Raw genomic sequence first — 13,345 nt, 5'->3', positions numbered from 1 at the left:
GGCGTAAATATTACAAATGGAAAACAACGAGAGAGCCTGGATAATTTGATATTCTAAATAGAAAACTGAATTAACCCCAAGGAGAAGAAATAGAAATATATTTTTTGTTTTATTTATAATCGTTATTATGGACAACCTATAGCGGCTATGAGTAAGGCTATTTGAAGAAAACACTAAAAACAATCAGCTTTTGAAAAGTGATAAGATATTTATAAGAAATGTTGATTATATCTATCTGTTATGTACATCTTGAGTATTTCCATAATCTTTGAGTCGAACCTTTTAAAGTCATCATAAATTATGGATGTTATTCGTTTCAAAATAACGCCTGTAATACTTAGCAATTGCTCGAGTTCGAGCAACAGGTACACTAGTTTAAATAAAAGGAAATATCTCTTCTCATATGCTACATGACCGGCTACATCGTTGGATGTGGCTGCTACATTTTAGTTACAACCTTTTAAAAAACAAACCTAATTAAAAGTTTTTCCTATTTTATAAATTATTAAATTCCACCACAGTTTAAAGAGAGTAGACATTAGTAGAGATTTGGTCTACTCTTTTATATCTGTAATTATTTTCGAGCATCAACAACTAAATTTGAATTAACTAAAATACTTTTAGCGAATTTCCCATATAGGGAACAAGCTATTGCCACAGGTGTCATGGTAAGACCTAGATCCGGGACCGATTTACTTTATCGTCTTTAGGTCCCCAGAGGCCAAAAAACCCCTCCAAATATATATACATATATATATATATACATGCGGCGAGGTAATTTATTCTACTTCTTTTTTTAAGACACAAGCAAACCTACAGTTTCAGATCAACGTAAGAATAGTTCACTGTGACTTTAAATAAAGAGAATGGGAAAACTTTCGTTGTGAATAAATGGATTCTTTATCCTAACGTGACCGTCGGGAACCGTTCTGCGGCTTTTGCTTTTTACATCAGGTAAAAGTAATCCCATTCTTTGTGCGGTTTATACGCTGCGTAGTGTTACATCCGAACAGTTTACATATTTTCAAAAAGTTTGACACCAAAAAGAGAAATATGAATGGGACTGTTTAATAATCGGGAGTTTAGTATATGTCATTGCCTTCTCGTATTAGTTTCCCTTTGTGTATGTGAATGACAATTCCGCATAAAACATTGGTATTTGATTATGTTTTGAGGGAAGGTTCATGAAACTGTTTTTTAGTAGTCTAATCACCTTTAGTTGGGTAGCACCATTTGGCAACCCAATAACTGAAAAACATAATACAGTAATCTTGGGTAGTTGCTAGTTTGGTAGTGTTCAAACTGTTCAACCAATGTCTTACATTTTGCAGTACTACTGCATATAATATTTTTCTTGTTAACCTAAAAAAGTTAAATTGTTCATATGTTATCTCTCCTTTGTTATCACGCTGTTATATTGAGTTTTTAGTTGTTGTTTCAAGCCATTTTCTGTCATTACACTTTTATTTGCACACGCATATATTATTGTAACTGGCGTTGTTCGATGGAAATAAATATTTTACAAATTGCATTTTTAACCACAATTTACTTGACACAGGATTGAACCCTCGACCTCCAGATTTCATGGCGAGCCTTTAATCCACGTGGAGGTCCAGACATTGTGATATTCATGATTTTTATTAAACATTTATAGGCCTAAAATAACATGATTGTTAAGCAGTTATTTTCGTAAATTATAACCTTTTTAACACTGTGATTTCTAATCAAACCTCTTAAAGTAATAAAAAATATAGGTTTAGATGCCTTAATTACGCCACCAATCCTAATTTTTAGTCAGGGCAAATTAGGGTTGATGAGTAATTAAGATATGTAAACCTAGTTTTATATTGTCAAACAATCAATTATAGAGGCAATAATGAGTAAAATAATCGTAGGGCCTACTAGGGGTATTTGTTAAAATTTAAAAAAAAGTATAATTGATCGACAAACATGTAAAACTTGTAAATATAACTTAAAGTATCGAGTTAAAATTTGTCATTTCGCGTAGTAAAGGAGAATACTTAATTAGGCTACTATAAGCCTACTGGTATAAATCTAACATTAATACAGAATATCCGCCTGCCCCCAGACTCACAAACGAGGTTTTCGTTATACTCTAGCGACAACATTTTTGGGAGGCAATTCAAATAAATGTCAATAATACATTACTTTCAATACTATTGTCTTATTTAATCCTGGTTTCATTTAAAACAATAATCAGTTAATATCTAGTATATTCGGAAAATATATTTACAGATGGCGGAGTAAGTGTAAAGTAGAACACCTCAAGCTGGTGTAAAATATTTCTCAGCGTCATATTTGCATCTTGTATAAGCCCGGAACTTTACTCCAGAGGCTATTTGTAAGCGTTGCTAGAGAAGGTATTTTGTATAAAAACATCTTCTTTCCGACTTGATAATCATAGCTTTTTAATAAGCTTTTTCATATCGTACAGTCTATGTGTATACAATTAATCATTTTTATTTTTACCAATAAACATTATTAGTTGTATCGTGGATATATAATACATATACATTTATTGTAGTATTTTTGCTAACAGTTATTGTGTAGTTCATTGCATGCAAAGTAACCCGGATTTGTACAAAAGAAAGTAATATTTGTATAGTTTAATACTGTAAACTTACAACTGTTTATAATATGAATCAACTGTTCCAGATTTGTTTTATTTTCTTGTAAGTACACAATTATTGCTTTTTACAACTATATAAGCTTTAAGAAAAGTATGAAATAATCGCTCCACATGACCAAAAAAATCGCAAGCTTTCAGAGTTATCTTTTGTGAAACACCAGATTTATGTTTCACGCCTGCTCTTGTTCTTCTCTAAACTAATTTCTTCTTCCTCTTTCCTTTTTTAAAGAGTCCGGTAAACATTCTGTTTCATAACTCCAAATTAGTTCAATTCACACTTTGATTTAAACAACACATTATATAGGTTTAAAATCTTGCGTAAGTGTTGCAAAACGTCTGTACTCGTGTTTTATATCACCTGAAATCAGCTGTTTCCTAAAATACCAGCTGATACGTGTCTTGTTTTGTTAATGCAAAAGAAATAAATAATTAACATTGTATGCGATTTTTTGACAATGGGTAATAGATAGCATGGAAATTAGTACAAAATCGAAAAGGATCATGAAAAAAAAACAGATGACACAATTGGTTCGAAAGTTAACATCAAATCGAACCGTCAAAACGTCTAAACCAGCTGTTACATCAATTAGTATAGACATACGTGCCAGGGACTTCACATGTTTATGTTTATTATCCATACCGTTCATGTTCTATATCCGTGATACATAGAAACTAGGTAAAAATGGAATGTAATGAGTTAGGTTACAGTGGAATAGACTAACTACAATGTATCCTGTGAATAATTAAAACAACATTTAATCAAAATTCTAGGGCATTCGATTTTTACCAAAACATATGTCTTTCTTTATACGGTCAAAATAAACACATTTAAAAGAGCTAAACTTCATTTAAGTCAAATGTTTTACATTCAACATTTTTTTTGCTAATGTAATCAGGAACGAAAGTATATTTTGTAGGATATTTTCAACACAAAACTGCAGACAATATGAGGCGCTAGAGGGCGCCTGGTGACAGGACACGTATTTTTCTCATTTTTCCAAAAACTCACTTTACAAACGCCCAGACCACATATTCATTAGCTTCCACGTTAACTGAATACGAAATGCAGAGATAACAAAATATGTAAATGTGTGCGAAAGTAAATCTTTTGAGCTTTGGTGTAACTTAACTTACATTGTTTGTAATATTTCTTGCATTGAGTTTTGTATCATGTTTCGAAAAATTATGTCAATTTTTTCCGTAATGAACTGCTATTTATAAGCCCTACTGCTATTGTTAATGCTTTATTTTGTTCGGATTTTTTTTTATTGTTGTAAAAAAACCCGGTTTGATTTTATTAAAAATTGTAATGTGCTGATAGCATCCACACTTGTAAATTATGAAAAGTAAAAATCAAATCAGTTTTCAATATTTATTGCAGGATAACTGGCAAACAAAATGGTGCCCTTATGTTATTGTCGGATAGTGTTCTTATGGTAAATCGTGTTTCAAAGCAATAATCTTATATAGTTATTTTTTAAGCTAACCTAAAATGTCAAATACAAATTTTACTATTCAAAGAAGGAGCTAAGTAAGACGTATATTTAACATTCATCCCTTGAACCTCACAACAAACTACCCTTGTTGAAACCAACTTAAGTACAATCCCGTGCATCAATATTGTAACTTTAGGGACTGCAGTGTGGTCAGAATTCTTTATTCATCTAATTTAAAAGTTATTCATACTATTTTTTTAAAGAAAACATTAAATGTATATTGAGTGCTTGTTGTAAAGGTTTGAATGTTTAAGGGTGATTGAAAGTGGTAGCAAATCTGATGTTTCAAAAGTATCTTAGTGAAAATCCTATCAGGAAAGTGAAAATTCGCTTATTCTACAGGTTTGCTGCTGCGGGGGTATTTTATTAACGATGTGTTATAATTATAACACCCAGTGGTTACAATCGCTTCAGCCCAAAAACAAAACGTCAAGAGCAACAATTCCAATTCATGCTTGATAAAAAAGTTTTTATTGCATTTGGAACATCTAATTTTTTTAACTTTTAGGATCTTAAAATAGTCGATTTTATTAATAGCCTTAAAATAGTTATTTAAAAACTACATACAATCACTGATATATGATTCAGGTATAACAAATGGAACTCCCTTAAAGTATATGAGGTACACACAATGAATGTATTCACTCATAAGTTTTACCAGCTTACATTGTTATGAAATTGTTTAAACTATTGAAGACACTCAATGCTTTACACTTTGTATTGTAGCAATCCAAAGTATATGTACGAAGTACTTCAATTGAACTTAATTAATTATTTATCTACAATTACTAGGTTTGAAGGGGTAACGCTACGAAAACTACATTCAATTGTAAGGACGCCTCAAATGTGAATTTAAACATTAAACTTATCGTCGAAATTGTCTCAAATCCACGGAAATCTTAAAAGTGACCTTTGGGAAGTAGTTTAAAGTCATTCAACTGTCTGGAAGAAATTATTAGTATTGTGTTAAAATAAATTAAACCAAACAAAACCGTCAAATAGTGATTGAAATGCCACTTTATTTTTGGAGAACCATATAATATTACAAAATTAAAATATTTACAAAAGAATACACACAATACTCCCCCCCCCCCAAAAAAAAAAAAAAAATACGTAGAAACATACTGCTTTCTGTTCAACGATGAACTATAATGGTCGTAACTAGCAAATATAAACACTTGGTTGGACTTTTCCACATTTGTTAGCTTAAAATATTTGCTACGCGTTGAAACAGCCCTCAATAACATTACAATCGTCATTAAACTGAAAATGGGTTGAACAAATCGGTCTGTGGTGACAAAGTTCGCTGATTTGACGTCAAAATAAATTGAAATTCGAAATAGCAACACGCCGCGGTTTGAACCACAAGAAGTGAAATTAAACTAGATATTCATTGTGTTTGACATTTCACTGTTCTGTGATGCGAAAGCAGTTTTATCCACCGTTTAAACGGACTAATTTATTTGCTTAGTAAATTGTAGTTATGTAATATAACTGTGAAATATGTCTTGTTTCCAAGCTGTTTAATTGTTTTGTGTAATATATTTTTTCTGTGTTATCTAAATAGTAAGTGAATGATATAATATGCGGATACTATAAAGAAAAGTGTAAATGATAGTTTAAATATTGAAAGACTTTTTAAATTAGTTTGGGACCCTTATTTAATTAATTTTCAGCTAACCAAAGGTATCAGTTATGTGATAAAGATGTGTCCAAGTAGTTCGTAACCCACCTGTAGATGTGTCTAACTATCATTAAACAATACTCCACATACGAGGAAAACTGTTTCTGAATTGAAGCCGTGCCTAAAAACCAACAAAAATATAATCATACCTTTTTTTAAATATACACCATACAAAATTGCATTCTTAAGCAGCCAATATATTAATCTAAAAAAATTAATGTAGCCTAAAAGGATAACCAAAGACAAGTAATTAAGCTAAATGAGTCTGTTGTAATCAAAGACAAAGTTGTAAAGAATTTAGGAGAGACAATTATGCAGGCAATTAGATGTTGCCTTTAGTAACAGAAGTTTTAAAATATCCTCTTAAGTTGTTAAATTTTAAAAGTATTCGTTTTAATTTACTGTTAAAAAGATATTTGATCGAAATCCTTTAAGAATTTTTTTTTTTAATATTGGAAGTCATTTTGTAAGAGCATTTAATTATTTAAAAACATATTATGGTTACTAAAAGGGTTGCTTTAAATTACTTTTAAATTTCACATTTTTTCTAATGATTTACTGATCGCAGTTCAACTAGTTGTTACACCAACATAGCTCAAATACAAATAAAACTCTTATAACAGAGACACATAAAAATATAAATTATGGATAAATACACATTGCTAATCTCAAGATAAATCTTTGTAGAGTTCGAAATTTTATTTACTCCATAGGTGAAGAAAACACACTTTTGTACGTTTAGCTGAAAATGTAAGTTTTTTGCAACCAGTCGTTAGAGTAAAACGTTTTTTTGTTTAAGGCCCAACGTTATTTTTTTATGATATTGTCCTTTAAAATATTCTAAAATGAATAATTTCATACATCTTCATCAGATAATAAACTAAAAGCTTTGTTAAACTTTCTTTTCTAATTGAACTACTGTAGGCTATAACAGTTCAGTCTGCAATAAAAAGTTTCATTTTATGTTCTATACATTTACTGTGGTTAAATAACAGGTACAAAATACGTAAATCTACATCTCACTTCTCAGCTGCTTAATATAGACAGTTCAAATATTTAATACCGAACTTGTAATATAACATGACTACAAGCTGCTGGGATATTACATTTCTCCTGTTGTAGTAAACAACTGGAATAGTTTTAACGGTCTTTGGAATCTGCACGGAAAATTCTCATGTAAAATAATGAATGTTTGATACTAATTTTGAAACTGTTGAAAATAATTGTTATTTTGACAAATGTATTTGTAGTTAAAATGGGTAAAAGTATGTTTTATAGTAATTTTACTGCCATTATGAGGTAATATTTGATAAATCATCAGCCTATTGCAGGATTTTTTGAATTATAAATAACTACATTTTAACAAATAAATAAAATATAAACACGCTTTTTCCACTATATTTTAGATAAATACTTTTAGTATACTAGGTTACTTAACAGTTTAAAAGCTTAGCCACTATTAAATCCCGTAATTTTGAAAAAACTGTCTTTTACATGTTTAAAAGACTTATGGGCAGAGAATTTTTTTTGTGAAAAAACTAAAACAGTATTATATTATATAAGGGAATTTTGTTAAGGCACGTATTTTAGCATTTTTTCTTACTCTTTGACTAAAAGAATCACCCAATCCACATATTACCTTTCACACCTTAGTGCCACATAATACCTTTTACGATCACTAAATATAAAATTTCATAGACAAAACAAATATGTAGTTAAATGTTGAGCTCTTGTATTAGGCCTGCAGACAATTTTTTGCCCATTATGTATATTTTGTGTTAATTTATGAGCTTTTGGTATAAACCTGTTGAGTTAAGCAGCTGCTGTTTTGTTCTTTGGATACGTTCACATGATACATTTTTATTTCACATTTCACACAAAAATTTAACTTATACTAATATTCCAATACATACAATTTTACATAAACTCATAGTATTCAATTGGTAAAATAATAATATCAAACACTACATATATTATTAATTGTGATTGTGGGTATATTAATTCTTTAGGGTTTGAAAAACTAAACCAAGGAACGTTACAATGTAACATTGAATATCGCAGGGGTATAAAATATTCCTCAGGATCATTTTTGCATCTTGTATAAGTCCGGAACTTTCCCCTTGAGGCTATTTGTAAGCGTTGCTAGAGAAGGTATTTCACACTAAAGCACCTCAACTCCTGTCTTGTTGCATTAGATCACAAACATTTAAAGACTTTTCCTGTTTATGCAGAAACAACATTTTCAAAAATTATGATAATACTTAATGTCTGATTGTAGATTTTAATATTAATTACAATAATGAAATTAAACAAAAACAAACGTTCGTAAAAGATTATGGTAGAAAATTGTGAATTACTTGCAAACTGTGATACTTACAATGGTACTCTAGCGAACAAGCATGTATATTAGTAGAGCGCGGGGCTTAGGTCACCAAAGCAACGGTTCAAATCCCGCAATTCAACAATGGCTTATATTTGATAATGCTGTGGCCGTCTGCCTGAAGTATACCAAGCGAACTGGACTACTAGTAGAATGTAAAACTTCGGTCCCTGAGGTATCGGGTTCAAATCTTAAAAATCACCAATGCAATTTTATTCATTCAAGTTATATTCCAGAACCGTCCAGGCTTAGCTTGAAATAACAAGAGGATAGAGAATTTCCGAAATAACGAAGGTTTCTATTAGATAATTTGAAGAAATGTAATCTGAATCGATTTAGGTATAAAGAATTCATACCGTATCACACTCTCTAGTCACGAATGTTAAGTAGCAAGATTGCACTTTACTTAGTTTTGACGAGAGTTTGTTTTCTGGTATAAGGGATGAATGTTAAATAGTTTACTTTGTTCTGCTTGGCCGACTTTATAACATCAATGGTATTCGGATTACTTTCAACAAGATCTGCTAGATTCAATTTCTTTTTTAAGAATTTATATTTCAATTTTGGAATCCTTGTAATGATTTTTATTTGTGTGTCGTTCAACAATAATGAAATACAACCACTGTGTAAATTCAGAGTCAATGTGTAGACCCAAATGTATTTATTTACCTATCTATTTTTGTACTCATATAAACGAATAACTTATTTCAAGCGAGAAAGATTTTAAATAATGTAAAATAACGGTGAAAAATCAACAATTTCATAAAGTATACCTGATAAAAATATAAATTTTAACAACAAAAAATAGATATGGTTAATTTAAAAGGTTGCTTTTGAAGATTGAGTTTAATATGGTAATAGCAAATAGTAGTGTTATTATTTAGTAGTATTAAATTTTAGTAACTATTTTCTGATATTTTCTGTTTTCATTCGAAAATTAAATGAGCCACGTACAATTACTTACAGTAAATAGAATATGGAAAAATGCCAGATACTTAAGATATCAAATTTAAATATGTTTTACGATTTACAAAATATTAGTGCACTTGAAGGCTTAAACTGAGTTTATTTTAATATAAAAAGTGTATTAAGTCAAAAAATGTTTAAAGTTATACACTTTTACACACGTGTCATACTATGAATGTACTATTTAAGTTATTTCTGATGTTTGTACCATTAAAATTCAAGTCACCTCAGGTTTAGCTTGACAAAGCAGCCAAAGCATGGTTCTTGCACTCTTTGCTCGACTCCGCCAACTTTGTACAGATCTCGTTTTAATTATTCATTACAAAAAGGTTGGTTGAGTTACGCTGAGCTTTAAAGTAGTCTAGGGAATAATCTGAATATGCTCATTCGTTGAAATTCTACTCTCTATTGTTGCATTATTTTCCCCTAGATAAAGGCAAGCACGTGGTTTTAGGTTTTGAATGAACTTTTGTTGTATACATTACTGAGTTCAGTTTCGTCATATGTATAGTTTTTTTTGTTTTTTTTTTCCTAAGGACGCTAGGCACGAGCCTGGGATTGTTTTTCACATTACTTCAGGCTAGACCTAGGGGTTGCGGCATTATCACTTAGATAAAATCCATTGGTGACTTGGCGGGGATCGAACCCGGAACCTAAGGGACTGAAGTCCCGCGCTATGTATAGTAAGCATTTTCAACTACTTAAATTAAATATTATCGTGATTTACATGGAGTTTTTTAATAGAGTTACTCTTCAAATATTCCGAAGCACTAAAGTGAACTTTTTTTGTTTTCTAAAGAGTATGAAAAACGTATATTCTACTACACTTGATAGTAGCTATATAAAAAGGGTGTCCCGGAACTCTCTACCAGGAAACGCTCTACGATTAATTATTTAAATATCACTAAATACCAATTTTTCCACGATGGCAACAAAACATATATTATATGTGTTCTTTTAAGCTTTCGGCAGTTAACCTAAAAAATAATTATACAAATAACCACTAATTTACACCTGATAAAGAAGCTATTGCAATAAAAATTAACAATTAAAAAACAGGTAGGCTACCTTATATTTTTTTATAAATTAATAACTCAAAGAGTTGCACATTTTAGAGGCAACACTGTGACAAATATTCGTTTCAACAACCCAAAACCAATTAGATTTTGGTGGTTTGTCTCGATTTGAAACACCGCAGATTCATTTATTTCACTAGTGGTAGTGTTGCGTTCGTTACAACCATGGTTTGTTACTTAAAACCATTACATAAATAAATGCATAATATTTTTTTCATCCAAAATTTATTCAGATAAAATTAATTTCCTTAAGTTACACAATTAGCCACTAAACTAAAAGCTGAAACCTGGAACCTATCAGAAAGTTTTAATTCCTTAAAAGCTTTATTGGAAGCAGTACTTTAAATATCTACCAATAAATGAAGTCTGATGGAAATTAAAACGCGAAATGCTTCTTGAAGTACTCTTTCAATTTGGTCTAATATATTTTAGAATTCTTGTTTACTAAAAAATTGCTTAAATTGATTTGAAAAAAAAATTAGTAAGGCCTTTCTAAGAATCATAGAAAATATTTAAAATGTATTCTCTCTTGATATTATAGCTTGAAAATAAATATTATAAGACTCTTGTAAATACAACCGCTTAGTGATTAGTAACACACAAGGAAAATTATTACGTAAACTATCCTTCATATTTTTCATGAAATATAATCTTAGAAAATATAATGAACGCTAATTAACAGGATAATCTGACATTAGTTGAAAGACCTTTGAAAAGTCCAATAGCTGTTAATTAGTGATAACTCCTCAACAGTTTGAAATTAACAAAGGCTGCTGGGTTTTATTAAACTTCACGATTTCTGTTGGCAATTCTTTTTCAAGTCAAGTACACAATTTATCCGTATAACTAAATGGGTTTTCCTCGATTTATTTTAAAGTTCGTATTACGATTCTGCCAAATGAAATCGTGTAAAGGGTTCTTTGACGAATCGGGAATTTTTATTTCCCCTTATATAATCTTGAGGAAAGTCGAAACTACGTTATGATGTAAAAAATATGAATTTTTCTTAATTCATTGAGAGGTGTTTTACAGTCTGTAAAGGTTTGATGAAAGAATGATTTTTATTTTATGGATATTTTTGCAATATCTGCGAATTATTTCGAAAGCTCAAACATTACCTCATTAGCAGCACAAAGCAAACACCCTGGCCCGGATATGAGCCCAGTCTACCGGAAGTGCAAACAATATTACAGCTAAACTGACTGTGCTGACATGGTTCCGTCATAAATTTTAAAATATTCTGTATAAAATGTAACGTTAGGTATAGCATTTAGCTTGACCTTGCGTACACATTAGACTATTATTTGTAAAATGTCATGTCTCAAATTGGAATATTTTTATTACAGACATAATAATATACAAAATCAATTATATTTTTAAATGCAAAATGGTATTTTTGTGAACAAGATTATAGTGCGTGGAACAAGCAACATATTACCTAGTAATCTTTCACTTCCGGAGACCAGCACCATACTTTGGGAATCGACTAAATACATGTAAAAGAGTGAAAATCAGCCGGGAGGCAAGCTTTAAAATAATTAGGTCACGGGCAGTGACGTCATCAAAATGGCCGATCAGCCAATAATAATAATGTCGCATATCTCGGGAACCACGTAACCGATTTTGACGTATGACATCTTATTTGAAAGGTCTAATCATTATCTACAAAAAAGGTTATTACACCTATAGCGGTTAAACCAACGGTTTCTTTGTATTTTATAAAATATTAATTTTTTACGCCCCATAAAATGGGTTTTTGCATTTATAATTCGGAAAAATTAAAATGATCAAAATTTACTTTCCACCGTTGAATCCAGCATTAAAAGATGAACAATTTAGTATTTTGAATCATCACTCTATGTATATTGGTTACCGAGATATTGAAAGTAGTAATCACAGAACGCTCTGTCCCCCATGTTATCCTTATGGGAAAAATAACATTCTATATCTCAGTTATTTTTTAACGTATCTTAATACAACTTGGTATGTGGTTTCACCTAGTTGAGCTACTCGATAATGACTATAAAATATTTATATTTTACATTTACATGGCAGCAAACCTACATACTCATTTCCCATGTTATTCGTATCGCGAATTTGTATGCATGATTATTTATGAACGTATCTTAATACAACTTGGTAAGTGGTTTCACCTAGTTGAGCTACTTGATAATGACTATAAAATATTTATATTTTACATATACATGGCAGCAAACCTACATACTCATTTCGTTTTCAGCTGCAAACTAAATATTTATATTTGGAAGCAGAAAGTTTGCAGTTGCAAGCTGAAAGTTTTCAGTTGCAAGCTGAATGTTTGCAGTTGCAAGCAGAATGTTTGCAGTTGCAAGCTGAAAGTTTTCAGTTGCAAGCTGAATGTTTGCAGTTGCAAGCAGAAAGTTTGCAGTTGCAAGCTGAAAGTTTTCAGTTGCAAGCTGAATGTTTGCAGTTGCAAGCAGAATGTTTGCAGTTGCAAGCTGAATGTTTTTAGCTGCAAACAGAATGTTTTCAGTTGCAAACTGAAGGTTTTCAATTGCAAGCTGAATGTTTGCAGTTGCAAACTGAATGTTTTCAGAATGCAGCTGAAAACATTCAGCTTACAACTGAAAACATTCAGTTTGCAGCTGAAAACATTGAGCTGGCAACTGAAAACATTTAGTTTGCAGTTGAAAACATTCAGCTTGCAACTACAAACATTCAGTTTGCAGCTGAAAACATTGAGCTGGCAACTGAAAACATTTAGTTTGCAGCTGAAAACATTCAGCTTGCATCCGAAAACATTCAGTTTACAGCTGAAAACATTCAGCTTGCAACTGAAAATTTTCAGCTTGCAACTGAAAATATTCAGTTTCAGACAGCAGGTAATTTCACAAGTACACGTTTTTGATCAGTGATTCGGAGGCTTAACTCAAACAAAATTGTCACAATTGTTGAATAAGAAACGTGATAAAATCCTTATTAACGTGTTGTTTTTGTTTCTTTTGAGTTTACATTTTTCTAGTAATTTTCATATACGGTTTGACGTCTTTTGTGCTTCTTAAAACATAGTTATTGATCGTTTAGATTTTTAAAGTGGTTACCTGAAGAATATAA

This window comes from Macrosteles quadrilineatus, unplaced genomic scaffold (genome assembly GCF_028750875.1).
Source record: "Macrosteles quadrilineatus isolate MER2022 unplaced genomic scaffold, UCM_ALF_1.0 Scaffold_20__1_contigs__length_2534061, whole genome shotgun sequence".
Lineage (NCBI taxonomy): Eukaryota > Metazoa > Arthropoda > Insecta > Hemiptera > Cicadellidae > Macrosteles > Macrosteles quadrilineatus.
Note: the sequence above shows the minus strand (reverse complement) of the source record.